Genomic DNA, 14,855 nt, shown 5'->3' on the forward strand with positions numbered 1-14,855 from the left:
TTCAGTATCACAATGGCAATAACATAAAAGTATCGAGACAAGTTGGACAGCATGATCCAGCTTCAGGGTATGAAGTCATATATTGGATAAATATAGCCTGATCAACTATATTTAGCCAAGGTATGACCAACATATGCCGAAGGAGAATCATGATGAACAACAAGTCTTCAACTTACCAACAAACTTGAGAATCAAACATAAAGATACTATAGGAGTATTTTACCACAAATAATCACATTATATAGTTGAGATAGCTAATTTCTTATACCAAAATTTCTTGCGATATCCTTCTTATCCTTATTCTCGTATAGGTGCGATGGCAGGATTTCATTTGGCATGTGATCCCTACTTTCCCAACCAAGGGAATGCCAGTTGGATTGTAGAAGACCCAGAGGAAGATTCTGAAGAGGAACCCATGGAGGATGAGGAACCTATGGAGGAGGAGGAAACCATGGAAGAGGAAGAATCCGTAGACGGTGAAGAGGAAGAAGACTCAGATGGAACCAACTCAGAACCTGAGGTTTACAACCCATACCCTGCCCCTATCCCTCCGCAACGCTTCCAAGACCCGACGCCCCAATGGGCCAAAACTATACATCGATGGAGCCGAGAGCAAGGTCAACGACCTCCCTATGGCATGGAACGAAGTTTCTACGATCTCAGCAGAGGAGGGTCAGCCGATCGAGCCCTTCCCACCATAGTTCACCGTGTCACACGCCACGAAGAGCAAACAAGAGTTAACACCCGCCACCTCATGGAAGTTGGAGCAAGCAGTCAAGTCAACTCCGTTCGCATTCGCAGGTTGGATGATGACCACGATCGAACGCGAGACCGCATCGAACTTCTTCGCCGAGAAATGGCCGCGACCCGAGCTGAAGTGCAAGAACTCCGAGAACACCGAGCCACTCTAGAAGGACGTCTGACGGACGCAGAATGTCAGGCGGTTGAATCCAGATCCGAAATGAGGAACCTTGTGTCTTCACTTCGTGATCCTCAGAGCTTCAACCCCCACAAGTAGTGCTGCACCGCTCGCTTCAGTCTAATCTAATTTTGCGGATAAATACTACTAATATTTTCTAGTATTTTATGTACAATCTCACGTCTTAAGTGTTTACACTTCCGGGATCCGTTAGGCGGTCAAAAATTTTCCATACATTGATGTAACATAGACCCCTGTAGGGTCAAATTTTCCATAATATTGTATACAAAGTTATATCAATGAAATTGAAACGCTATTTGCTTTATTACATGAAGTTCAAGACATGAATTGTTTTCAGACTAAATTTACTGGTGTCTGATTTATGATCATTTGATGTATAAATCAAAGTTATGTATAATTATGACCATGTCGACTTAGAATTAGTGGTTCCGCCTTGGATCCTGTTCCTTGTTTGGTTGTGGGCCCAAGGTAGACCCATTAGATCCGAAAGTTTATTGAATCTTAATTATATATAAATACTATGCATCGAACGATTGTTGGATGGGCTGGTATGGATACTATCACAGACATTTCATGTGAATCAAATCTATCAACATTCATAAAGTCTATATTTTATTATCTATAGACCTGTAGTATGAATGGATTCATATAATATCTTTACAAGTTGAAATCATGATGCACATACAAAACTAATAATGTTTAGTTTAACTCTCGACTTGTGAGCGCTATCAAAGGCTTACTGTCTTTTCATTCTTGATATGGCAGAAAATGCCACCTCGTAGAATCCTAGACGTGGAGGCGCCACAGCAGCTGCACCACCTCCACCACCACCGCCACCACCACCTCGTAGAAATCCTACAAAGACTTTACTAATGCCAAACCCAAAACCTTCAATGGAAGCGGAGGTGTCATTGCATTGCTGCAATGGTTCGAGAAAACTGAATCCATCTTCGAAATATGCGCATGCCCTGAAGCAAACAAACTCAAATTTGCAACATGCACATTTTATGAAAGGGCCCTCACCTGGTGGAATGGCCAGGTCAAAGCATTGACACTTCCGGTGGCTAACTCGATAAAATGGGAAGACCTGAAAACCATGTTGAAGAAGGAGTACTGCCCAAGGGGCGAGATACAGAAATTGGAAGAGGAACTTTGGGGTCTCAAAATGACAGGCTCTGACCTCCTGTCTTATACCTCGAGGTTTAGCGATCTTGCCGTGCTATGTCCCGGGATGGTTCCTTCGGAAAGCAAAAAGGTGGAAAGATACATATGGGGACTATCTCCCAAACTTCAAGGAAACGTATTGGCCTCAAAGCCAACTACCTTTGACAGTACCAAGGAGTTGGCACAACAACTTATCGACTATAAAGCCAGCCATGGCACCGTGGCAACAACCACTAAACAAGCAAAAGGGGGGAACAACAAAAGAAAGTTTTGGAACCAGAAGAAGGGTCAACCAGCTCAAGAGTTTGCCAAAAAGCAACAAGTGGTTGCGGTGCACGTTGCCACAACCACTGCCAACCCAACTCCAATAAGGCAATATGCCGGGAACCTACCCAAGTGCAACAAGTGTAGCTTTCACCACAACGGCGCATGCCGAGAAATGCACTGCACCAACTATAACAAAAAGGGGCACACCGCCCGGTTTTGTAGTGCTCCTGTCCCACAGAACACACAAGATGCCAACATCGGAGCTAGTCGGACCTGCTATGGATGTGGAGAAGCAGGACACTTCAAGCGTAACTGCCCAAAGGCAAGAAACCCCAACCCTGGTGAAGTGGACAGAGTGCTAGCAATAGGTCAAGAGGAAGCAGTTGCAGACCCAACTGTGGTCACGGGTACGTTTCTCCTGAACAATACATATGCATGCATTCTTTTTGATAGTGGCGCGGAGAAAAGCTTCGTGAGCCATCAATTTAAATGTTTGCTTAAACAAAAACCACAAACACTAAAAGACACCTTCACCGTAGAAATGGCTAACGGAAAACAGAGAACACTAACGACATTTACACCGAGTGTACCCTCACCCTAAACAATCACTCTTTCCAAATCGACCTTATGCCGGTCACCATAAAAAGTTTTGATGTCATCATTGGCATGGATTGATTGTGCCTTCACCATGCTGAAATCCTATGTCACGAAAAGGCTGTTCGCCGTAATCTGCCAAATGGTGAAACTCTCGTCGTTTATGGCCACAAACCTAGCTCAAACTTTCAGATCATCTCTTGTATCAAGGCTCAAAAGTATCTCCGCAAGGAGTACCACGCCTTCCTAGCCCATGTCATAGACACAAAAAAAAGTGAAAAACATCAAGGACATTCCAGAGGTCTGTGATTTTCCCGACGTACTCCCAAAAGACCTTCCCGGAGTGCCTCCTGCTAGACAAGTCGAATTCCGAATCGACCTAATTCCTAGGGCTACCCCTGTAGCCAGATCACCATACCGTCTAGCCCTAGCCGAGATGCAGGAATTGTCCAGTCAATTGAATGAACTGCTAAGCAAAGGTTTCATTAGGCCAAGATTCTCACCTTGAGGAGCACCAGTCTTGTTTGTTAAGAAAAAGGATAGATCATTCCGTATGTGCATCGACTACCATGAATTAAACAAACTCACCATTAAAAATTGATACCCATTTCCTCAAATTGATGACCTCTTCGAAAAGCTGCAAGGAACGATTTTCTTTTTAAAGATTGACCTTAGATCGAGGTACCATTAACTATGAGTTCAAGAGGAGGATATTCCTAAGACTGCCTTCAGAACGCGCTATGGTCACTACAAGTTTGTAGTGATGATGTTCGGCTTAACAAATACACTCGCGGCGTTTATGGACTTGATGAATCGGGTGTGTCGACCTTACTTAGACAAGTTCGTGATCGTTTTCATCGATGATATACTAGTCTACTCCCGAAGTGAGGAAGAATACAACCAACATTTACGTCAAGTCTTGGAGACGCTGAGAGCAGAGAAATTGTACGCAAAATTCTCTAAGTGCGAACTCTGGATTCGAGAAGTGAATTTCCTCGGACATGTGGTCAGCAAGGAAGGAATTCATGTGGACCCTTCAAAGAATGGAAAGTTGGGCAGCACCAAGGACACCCACAGCGATTCAATAATTTTTAGGACTCGCTGGTTACTACCGAAGATTCATTCAAAATTTCTCCAAAATCGCGAAACCATTCACCACCTTGACTCAAAATGGAGTGACCTTTGTTTAGGGGGATAAGCAAGAGGCTGCATTCCAAACGCTGAAACGAACTCTGTGCAATGCTCCGATCTTGTCCTTACCAGATCGAACCGAGGACATTGTGGTTTATTGCGATGTGTCAAACCAAGGTCTAGGATGTGTGCTGATGCAACGAGGAAAAGTCATTGCCTACGCCTCAAGACAGTTGAAGATACACGAGGTAAACTACACGACGCACGACCTCAAACTAGGAGTAGTAGTTTTCACCCTAAAAATATGGAGACATTACCTCTACGGCACTAAGTGCACTATCTTCACTGCCACAAAAGCCTTCAACATATACTCAACCAAAAAGAACTCAACATGAGGCGAAGACGATGTGTGGAATTACTAAATGATTACAAATGCGAGATTCATTATTACCCCGGAAAAGCCAACGTGGTTGGAGACGCCCTAAGCAGAAAGGAATACTCGATTTGCCAAGTAAAGACGTTAACCATGACCATCCATTCACACCTAGCCGCACAAATCAAAGGAGCACATGAAGAAGCTTTAAAACCAGAGAACGTGGCAGGTGAAGCATTGAGAGGAATGGATAAAAATCTTGAAGTCAGGGATGACGGAGTTCGTTGTCTCATGAAATGGATCTGGACACCAAAATTTGGTGGATTCAGGGACGTTGTCATGAACGAAGCTCATAAAACTCGTTACTCAGTGCATCCCGACTCAGACAAGACGTAGTTCGTTGTCTCATGAAACAGATGTGGACACCAAAATTTGGTGGATTCAGGGACGTTGTCATGAACGAAGCTCATAAAACTCGTTACTTAGTGCATCCCGACTCAGACAAGATGTATCTAGACCTCAAGAAGCTGTATTGGTGGCCGAACATGAAGGCCGAAATAGCTACCTTTGTGGGCAAGTGCTTGACTTGCGCCAAGGTTAAGGTGGAATATCAAAAGCCCTCGGGATTACTTCAGCAACCAGAGATACCCGAGTGGAAGTGGGAGCGGATTATGATGGATTTCATCACCAAGTTACCCAAGACAGCGGGTGGACTTGACACCATTTGGGTAATCGTCGACATATTAACCAAATCTGCACACTTCCTACCAATAAAAGAGACAGACAAAATGGAGAAACTAACAAGGATATACATTAAAGAAGTGGTACGACTTCACGGGGTACCGATATCCATTATCTCCGATAGAAATAGTCGGTTCACGTCACGGTTCTGGTAGTCACTACAGTAAGCTATGGGAACTAGGCTAGACATGAGTACAACCTACCACCCACAGACCGACGGGCAGAGTGAAAGGACCATTCAGACATTAGAGGACATGCTAAGAGCTTGTGTGATAGACTTTGGTAAAGCTTGGGATGCTCATTTACCCCTTATCGAATTCTCATACAATAATAGTTATCGCACTAGCATCAAAGTCGCTCCGTTCGAAGCCCTCTATGGCCGTAAGTGCAGATCACCCCTGTGCTGGGCTGAGGTGGGCGATACGCAACTTGCAAGAGGACAAGTTCCTAACAGCGCACTCACTAGCCTAGAGATCATAAGGGAAACAACCGAGAAGATTGTACAAATTCGAGAAAGAATGAAGGCTTCGCAAAACCGACAAAAGAGCTACACGGGTAAGAGATGTAAACCCTTGGAGTTCCAAGTTAGGGATCGAGTACTTTTGAAAGTATCACCTTGGAACGGATTAATACGTTTTGGAAAATGTGGGAAGATAAATCCAAGGTATATCGGACCATTCGAAATCTTCACCAGGATTGGCCCGGTGGCATACAAGCTACGATTACCCCAGGAACTGAATCACGTTCATCCTACCTTTCACATGTCAAACCTAAAGAAATGCCTGTCCGATGAGACTCTCGTCATCCCTCTGGACGAAATTGAAATCAACGAGAGTCTCCGCTTCGTAGAAGAGCCTGTAGAAATCATGGATCAGGAAATTAAAAGAACAAAACAAAGTCGCATACCCATTGTGAAGGTCCGTTGGAATGCTAAGCGAGGACCTGAATATACCTGTGAGCACGAAGATCAAATGAAACAAAAATACCCGCATCTTTTCCCTAGTCCATAAATACTCAATGTAGAATTAATTTCGGGACGAAATTCCCTCTAACGGGGGGATGATGTGACAACCCGATATTCAAAGTCAATGTAAGGTTCAAAAAGTCAAATATTATAATCTATTTTGGAATCAATAAAAACAACGTCAAAAATGAAAAGTTCAGAAGTCTCAATTGGGATACATCAAATGTTAGATATCGTGTTAACGTTTTCAGTGAAATAAAGAACACTCAAATCTGAGTTATAACGAAGAAGTTATGACCAATCAAAGATTCGTATCAAAACCGGTAAAACACTGTTAAACGTAAAAAGTGAGATTTCAATAAAAGACTTTTTAGCCTTAAGTATGTAAACGAAAGTCATAGATAATAACAAACCATGAGCGTACATAAAAAGGAACGTCAAAATCTGACTTCGTATGAAGAAATTATGATATTTCTAAGTTCCGGGACAGTAGTACACAACTAAAAACTCGAAGTAGAGATCAAGTACCTTTTAGCCGATGCAACCTAAATGAGAATTGAAGATCTCGACAATAGTAGTACAACAGTAAAAAGACAGACGAAAACGGACATCAGATGAAGAAGTTATGAATTTTTAAAGGATTTATCCTGTCCCGACCTATTAAAAGATATATAATTAAAAATAAATTCAAAATTAGCCGACAGAGTCTAAACAAAAGTTGTAGAGTATATTCTTACCTACGTGTGGATATAAAGAACGTCAAAAACGGAGCTCGTATGCGAAAGCTACGCATTTTTGAAGATTTGGGCACACACTTCGAGGCTTATCTGAAGGGTTACGCCCAACGTACTTCGGAGTACGCCCAACTTACCTAATGCAAGGCCTCGGATTGGCCATGTCGCCCCTATGCCCTCTACTATCATCCCATCTGAAGAACGGTGACCAGTGACGTCATCGCTGACGTACGCCTCACGTACGAGGGTACGCCCAGCGTACGAGGTATGCCCCGCGTACTTCGGCGTACGCCCAACGTACGAAACCTGTCAGACCTCCTATAAATAGCATGCAAGACTTTCGATTCTTGCTTGCTTATTCACCAACTTCTCTCCCTATTTTCACACTTCTACTATCCCGAGACTGCCCCGACACCCCGGTTTCGTATCCAAGCCCTGGCGAAGGTCCGAAGCTCTGAGATTCCCGAAAAACTCGCCGCTTCCCGGTCGAAGTGCTGCCCGAGGAAAAATCCCGTTTTTGTCAAATCACCACACTTTCAAGGTGAGTTCATACCCCTACATTTTTCCCGTTTACTATAGTTAGAACACCAAAATATATTTGAAAATTAACTCGAAAGCGTACAACAACAAAGTTGTGGCCTGTTTACAGGTTGTTTTACCCAACCTAAACTTGATATTTTTTTTTACAAAACTGTCGACTACATGTTTAAGAGTTCTCCACACCTTGTAACATGCTGAGCAAGGTGTGTACGATTTACACTCATTATTTCAAATGTCATTTGATGGAAATACGATGACTTACATAACATGGTTTCATTGAAACACACACAACACCTTTGATAAAATATAATAGGTATAGTTTGAACACTTCATTTGACATAGAAATAGTAACTCAATCGACTTACAAAACAAATATTTCATTGCACACTACGTAAACTTGATAATAAATAAACTTGTGAGACATTCTCCTTCAGGGTACTCCTAAGTACCACAGAAAAGTCTTGTAGTTATAATCATAATCTCCTGGAGGGAGAATATGATAGTTGTGTATAGACCTATACTAGGTCTGACAAGCCCGCACCTAAGCTTCTTGCAACAGCTAGACTAGCAGGTCTGGGGTGACAAGTGTCATAACATTCCGACGCCTGGAGAACGTTGCATACGAGGTCTTCTAGTCTTTAGTATGGTTATAACATCTCACATGGGGTATTAACAAAACATAAAGTTCACGGGAATTCTAGGATTTTGCACAAAGAGTTTTATTTAAATATAAAACCACACATAAGTATGATGATTTACTTACACATACTAAGTCTCGGTTCAGTTGAGACTACAACAAACCTTTTTGAAAATATTGGATTTTCTGGTAACAAACTTGTAACAAACTTAAAGGAACTACATTCATTCTTCACTCATAAATTGCTTATGAACTCACCAGCTTTATGTTGCTACTCTCTTTTCAAAACAACTTGTATTCTTAGGTAATCAGTAATTCAGGTAACCACAAGATTTCTGAAGTCAAGACGCTAAGGCGTAGATTCTTTTGCTATATTTTGAACATAATATGTAATTTATTAGGAAACATTTATTTTGGAAACAATGTAACGTTTTAAATTATATCTATGATGGTTGTGTTTCACTTTCTTTACTATGGTTATGATACTGAGCATGACGTCCTCCGCCTCTGAACGTTTCCGCCATTCAGGTTTGGGGGTGTGACACAGTCCATGTATGACAATCAAGTTTGGAACTTGGTTGACAATGTACCAGGTCGTAAGATAGTCGGGTGCTAATGGATCTTCAAGAAGAAGACCGACATGGATGGTAATGTACACACTTATAAGGCGTGGCTGGTTGCAAAGGGCTTTTCTTAAACTCCGGGAGTTGATTATGATGAGACATTTTCACCAGTAGCAAAGATTAAGTCTATTAGAGTTATGTTAACCATTACTGCATTTCATGATTATGAAATATGGAAAATGGATATCAAAACCACTTTCCTTAATGGAAAGTTGGCTGAGGATGTCTACATGAGTCAGCCAGAGAGTTTTTTCAGTACAGAGTACCCTAATAGAGTGTGTAAGCTTGAGAAATCCACTTATGTATTGAAACAAGCACCTCGCAAATGGAATGTTTGTTTCGATAAGAAAGTCAAAGAGTTTGGATTTTCGAGGAGTGAAGATGAATCTTGTGTATATGTCAAGGCTAGTGGGAGTATAATTAGCTTTTTGGTATTGTATATGGTTGACATACTACTCAAGGGAAATGACATCCCAACTTTGTAGGAGGTTAAGTCCTGGATTGGGAAGTGTTTCACTATGAAGGACCTTGGAGAAGCTGCCTATATCCTAGGGATAAGGATTTTGAGAGACAGGAGTAAAAGACTAATTGGACTTAGTCAGAGTACCTACTTGGATAAGGTGCTAAATAGGTTCAGCATGCAGAATTCCAAGAAAAGAGAGTTACCGATCTAGAGTAATGCCAGACTGAGTAAGACTCAGAGCCCGAGTACAGAGGCTGAGATAGCTGAGATGAGTCGAGTACCATATGCTTCTGTTGTAGGCTCGATCATGTATGCTATGACTTGTACTCATCCTGATGTGGCCTTTGCATTGAGCATGGTCAACAGATATCAGGGGAACCCTGGAAAGGCTCACTGGACTGTGATAAAGAACATTCTCAAGTACCTGCGGAGGACTAAGGACTGGGTCCTTACCCTCGGTGGGAGTGATGACTTGAGAGTAGTAGGGTATAGTGATTCTAGCTTCCAGACTGATAGGGATAATTTCCACTCTCAGTCAGGCTGGGTCTTTACCTTAAATGGATGAGCAATTACTTGGAAAAGTTCCAAGCAGGAGACAGTGGTTGATTCAACTTGCAAATCAAAGTATATAGCAGCAAGAAGGAGGCTATATGGCTAAAGAACTTCATTGGAGACCTTGGAGTTGTACCGGCTATAAAGGAGCCTATGGAGATTTTATGTGATAGTGAAAGTGCAGTTGCCTTAGCCAAGGAACCAAAGGATCACGAAAGATCCAGACACATCGACAGAAAATACCATTTCATCAGACATCGCATAGAAGAAGGACTCCTCATGGCAAAGAGGGTATCATCGGATGAGAACCCAACAGATCCCCTCACGAAGGGACTGGGTAGTTTTAAGCATCTCCAACATGCGAGGTGCATAGGGTTGAAGGATGATATTAGTTTTAGTAGTTAGATAGTTTTTGAAATTTGTAAAGTGTAATTAACATTTGATGATAAATAAAAGTTGTTGTCTATTTATAAGTATAAGTGTTTCTATCTTTTGTTAATCGTTTACAATCATTTCATTTTGCATGTTTTGACTTCCAGAATAATTATGTTATGGTATATCATATTATTCAAAATCTCCACAGTCGGTCATATGTTGGAAGTAGATATGAATCAAGACTCTCATGAGCTGGCTTGTAGATGTCTAAGATGTTGGATATAGCAAGAGTTTCTACAACACTCATGAGTGCTCATAAGTTCTGAGTATTGGATTCAACCCACGCTCACTTGTATCACTTCATGGAATTTATCTCGAGTGATCGTGAGACGGTAATATCATATAAGTCTTCAAACCTAAAGATATGAGTTGTTAACTATGAGTTGGTTATACATTGATTGTACGAAAACTCATTGGTAACTTGATGTTATAAAACGTGCTTTTGTGTATAATTCAACAAGTAGTAGAACAAGCATATGAGTCGAAGTTTATCTATTCCTTCTTGGATTAGAAGCGATATCTAGGCCCCTCGATGATTTTTTTGACCTATGTACCGGGCCCAGTCAGAACTAAAGTGATGTGTTCAATTAAGTTCTATGTAAAACAAATTGGAAATCGGGAAACAAACTGCAGGACTATAAGTAAGACATTGTTCCATGTATTTGTCTGGCTGATATCTAGAACAGAGGATTATATGATCACTTATCTTAAATGGTGTATCATCATCATCCCAGTTCCACGAGACCTTGAAAGAGCTATGATTGCTGATCGGTTCCTGAAGTCATTCTTGCAGTTATAGTTATTAGACTTATCCAAGTAGGAGACTGTTGGATTAGGTGTCTAAGTTACTTGACCCGGTTGGCATGGTTCATTTGGGTTACATGGCATTGCAACACTTAGATAGACTAAATGAGAGAAAGGACACTTAAGGTTTATTAATATATTATAAATTCTAATATATTAATAATATTATTCAATTAGTATTGATCAAGAATTAATTTGCAATTAATTAAGTGATATAAATGAGACTAATTAAATATATGGGGTTGATTGTGTAAATTATCCATTCTTGTATAGCGGGCTAATGATCCATGGTTTATCTGAATTGGGCTAAAACCATAAGGTGATTAATGGATAGTCCATGGGAGTTTTAAAACCATGGATCATGGAATATGGAAAGCCATGGCAATTAGGGTTTACATGGTGTAACCCTACTTGTGTCACAATTATAGAAAGACCCCATGTCTAGCGAAATCGGCGACTACAAGCATGTGTAAGAGGGCTATCCAAATTTTGAGTGTAAGTGTACTTCTCTCAAGGTTATTACAAGTGTTGTTGAGTTGTGTGAGACATTTGAGGCATCACACTTGAGGTGCTAGGCTCACAAGGTTCTCAAGGAATCCAAACAACAAAAGGTATGTACTTCAATTAGCTATTATGTTTAAAAGTTCCCTATGTCATGCTAGTTAGGTTAATAACCTTGTAAATCAAATTTGCATGTATCTTAGTAAAACAAAGATCCAAGGTTTCTAGGGTTGCATGTACACCTTAGGAGTGTTAGAATGATCAAAACCCTTCAGGGATGATGTATCATCTGGTTGATGGGAAGTCATGGCAAGATTTTGATCAAAGGTATCCAGAGTTTGCTTAAGAACCTAGAAATGTTCGTCTAGGTTTGAATGCTGATGGCTTCAATCCGACAATGCCACAAGCATGCATTGTCCAAAACATTGGACGAATCAATATTTTCCTAGGTTATCTACAACCATTACAGTTTCATATATACAATTATAAGGTAATTCTTCAAAATAAAAAGTACCATTATAATAAGCATTTATACTACAAATTTCATTATTAAAAGAAAAAGTAAAGCCTTGTTTATACAAACTATGAATGGAAATAATATTTCTCGCCATTTTAGACGAGTAACAACAATTATTCAATTCTAATTCTAATCCACTACTAAGCAATAAAGAATAAACTCCAATCTTGGTGACAGACGACATTTTCCTATTTCCCATGATTAAGTTTATCCGCCTGTGCTCCACATCCCTACTTCCTTTCAGTCCATGCATATCAGAACAAATGTGAAATCGATAACCTGTCTCAAGGACCTAAGAATTAGCATATGGTGAGTTATTAGAAAGAATAATATAAATACCTATGAAGGTGGGTTTTTGTTGGGTTTTGGTATACTACAACATCCTATGGTGCACATACAACCCTAAATACCTTGGATCTATGTTTTCACTAATTATACATGCAAATGGTTTCCAAGGTATTAATCTTACAACTAGCATGCATTTAACATAAAAATATAATATACTAGTTAGCATGACATACATTTTGATGGAGCTTGAATTCTTGGTGTATTTGGCCTTAAAGAGCTTATCCCCAATAGTGTGGAAGCCTTAAATGGAATCACAATACACCATGGATAAAGGACGAACTTGAGAGAGAATTCCATGCACACAAAAGACACCATGAACTCTAAAAAGATACAAGTGGCGATTTTGGGCAATGAAGTATCTATTTATATGTGGGATTTCTAGGGTCATGGATATAACCCAAATCCATACTTTTGGGTTTTATGATCCATAGTTCATGTAGCCCAACTCTTTATGCATCCATACATAAACTTGGTCCAACATGGATCATAAGCCCAACACATATAAATATAACTAATTATCATAATTAGTCCCTATAGATTTAATTAGTCTCTTTTGACCACTAAATTAATTCCAAATTAATTATTGATCAATACTAATTAAAACATATGATTTCATATTAATATATTATTACTTATAATATATTAATAAACCATAAATAACCTTCTCTCAAAAGTCCATCCTAACAAATTGTCCTGATGATATGCAACCCAAATGGACCATGCTACTCTCGGGTTGAATACATACCAATAATAGTTATGGGCTTAGACACCTAATCCAATAGTCTCCCACTTGGATAAGTCTAAAACTGTTATTCAAGTATGACTCCAAGATCCCAACTAGCAATCGTAGCTCTTAAAGCCGCTGTCAAACTCTGAACAAATAAGAAGACATGCCCATTAGATAAGGGATCATATATTCCTCCATTCTAGATATCATATGGACTGAGACATGGATTATAATCATTCTCTCTATCCATTTGTTGTTTCCCGATTTCCGATTTATGACGACTGACTAATTGAACAAATCAAATCAGTCCACGCCCGGCCGAGCACTTACGTTTGTCATAACCAAATCATCGAGGGGCCCACAGATATCGCTTTTATCCTGAAGGTAAAAGGAATAGATAAACTTCAACTCATATGGCTTGTTCTACTACTTGTTGAATCATACGCAAAGGCACGTTTTATAACATCGAGTTACCGAATGCGTTTTCGTGCAATCAATGTACAACCAACTCATAGTAACAATTCATATCTCTAGGTTTGAAGAATATAAGATATTATCGTCTCATGATCACTCGTGATAAAATCCATGAAGTGATTCCAATGAGCGCGGGTTGAATCCAATACTCAGAACTTATGAGCACTCATGAGTGTTGTAGCCCTTTGTCCAACATCTTAGACCTCTACAAACCAACCCATGACAGTCTTAATTCATATCTACTTCCAACATATGACCGACTATGGATGGTTTGAATAACTTAGTCATCCAGAACAATGACCTAGTTTATTCTGGAAGGCAAAACTTGCAAAATGAAACTCAAGAATAATTGAATCGAATATGGTATCAAAACCTATGAACATAAATAAAACACCTTTTAGTTATCACCATATGATTACACATTATTCATTGTATACTGTTTCAGCTATCAACTTTATTCTTGAATTTAAAACAATAGTTGTCCCATGCTCCAAGCACGTACACTATGTTTTCTAAACACTAGTCATGCCATACACCAAGTATGCATACTATGTTTCTCTATAATCTTTACTTTGTGAAATAGTTCAATTGAACATAATCCAATGATCCTTTTTTCATAGTCCCAAATCCTTACTGCAAATGCAAGAATTCCAAATTCATGCCATTTACTGAAAGCTGTTAGATTCTAAACTTATATGCATTGATCCTCTTGTAATGATTATGCACAAAGTCATAAAGACTTGACAACAAAAATTACAGAGCATTCCAAAGGAGATCAACTCCTTGGAAACATCCTTCTTTCATTAAGTTTCCTAACCTTACACAGATTGAATAATTTCTAACTTTGAAACATTTCCATATTCCATTTTGACTATCACTTCTGAATAAGAGTTGCCTCCTTACAGATTATGTCAATATGGTCCTTCCAGAATTATCACTATACTTCCAATTTTCCTTGAGCAACCAATCTTTGGTAAACCTTAGATTGTCCTCGAGAATTGTTTAATCCTTTTAGTCATATCCAATTCTAGAACTTTCCCCTTCTTAATGCCCCAGGCATTTGGAAAATTTTAGAAAGGATGAATATAGCACATGAAATCGATCCTATATCCGAAGCATATGGGACACGATTCATGATGTCTCACATAAAGACTAAACCAGTCTTTTGCTATAATATTTCCACATCAATTTGCCAAGTTCTCATAATTCAGATTATGAAAAGGGATGCCATAATCATAATCGAATTCTAGAACTCAAATAATGAACCCATATATTAGAATTTTCATATGTTGAGCCATTCCAACATAACATTCATATATATAATTG

This window comes from Lactuca serriola, chromosome 4 (genome assembly GCF_051521515.1).
Source record: "Lactuca serriola cultivar US96UC23 chromosome 4, Lser_US96UC23_V15, whole genome shotgun sequence".
NCBI classification, from domain to species: Eukaryota; Viridiplantae; Streptophyta; class Magnoliopsida; order Asterales; family Asteraceae; genus Lactuca; species Lactuca serriola.